At 31.4% G+C, this 1304-nt stretch overlaps 1 pseudogene; it reads right to left on the reverse strand.

Annotated features, from left to right (window-relative positions):
• Positions 1-226: 226 nt before the first annotated feature.
• LOC149189816 (GPN-loop GTPase QQT1 pseudogene) lies at positions 227-775 on the reverse strand (annotated as a pseudogene).
• Positions 776-1304: the final 529 nt, after the last annotated feature.

The following is a 1304-nucleotide window of genomic DNA, read 5'->3' on the forward strand; positions in this document are numbered from 1 at the left end:
AATTAGGTCATTAAACATCTTTATCCATACCATTTTTGATTCCTTTTTAGCAGCACTTGCAAACACATTTAATTTTATAAATATGTGTTTACTAGACTTAAAAAGGTAAAGGCTAGAACATAAATCTAAATGTTGGTAGTTTGGATAAAAAATGTATTTTTGGGAACAATTAAAATGTATTTTCCATGCCTAGGAAATACAAAAAAATATAAAGAATATTATAAAACTAATTTTTTGGACAAGTAATATCCATGTCAATTTTTAAATTGAAAATGAGCCTTCCATAATTTTCAATAAGGTCCATCTTGGACAATGCATTTATATGTTTCAATTTTAGATCCAACATTTTTGTCAAATAAAACTATAGAGCACTAATATACCACTACAAATATGGGCATCAACTAAGCGTATTACTGTGAGATTGAAGTTCATGTTCTTGTGCATTTCTAGAATGATATTATTGACATTTGGATTAACTAGTGAAGATCTCAACTTGCCCAGAGAAGTCAAAGAGAAAGTAGTGAACCTTTGCAAAAGGTTTCGTTTTATACTACAACCACCCTATGTCCATCTCCATGTAATCCATACCATAAATCAAGCCTTCATTGGGGCCAAGTAAAAGTTCAACCATTACATCTTCGAGCTTGATTACATCCTAGATATTGACAACACATTCATAGGACAAAGCATCATTTGCAAGATCTAATTTGATCACTACTTCTTCCCTACCAATAAGGGTGAGAAAGTTAGACATGCAATTACACTAAGTAGTTTTTCAACATCCCAAAGGACATTGGTCTTAGCAAAGTTTTTTAAATATTTGGGAGGGGGCTTGGATATTATTAATGCTCTATTTTCAATCTTCCTTCATGTCACTTGAGTCATTTCAGGCTATTGGGACATTGAAGAAGACTTTTCTATCTTATCCTGCTCATCTTTCTAAGGAATACCCAACTTTAATTTTTGAACAATCAACTTGTATTGATCCTTGAAATTAGGGTACTTATCCTCGAAATATCTAGATACCATCTTTGATATAATTTGGAAAGGCATTACTACATCATTTATGTACTCAAATGATTTAGCACTTAAGATGCTTGAATAAACCCTCATGTTGGTTAAACTTTACAAACTAAAAATTTGTAAAATGAAAAGAAGAAACTTTACAATTGTTAGGTTTAGAAGTACTTATTGTTTCACATTATCAAATGTTCCACTTACTCATTTGGTCCATTGATAGAATGCCATCACCTAAGATTGGTTCTCTTCAACTAACCCTTCTCACCACTCTTTTAATTAGAAAG

Source organism: Pinus tabuliformis, chromosome 3_1 (genome assembly GCF_031772625.1).
Source record: "Pinus tabuliformis cultivar Carrire ecotype Pingquan chromosome 3_1, CPIR1, whole genome shotgun sequence".
Lineage (NCBI taxonomy): Eukaryota > Viridiplantae > Streptophyta > Pinopsida > Pinales > Pinaceae > Pinus > Pinus tabuliformis.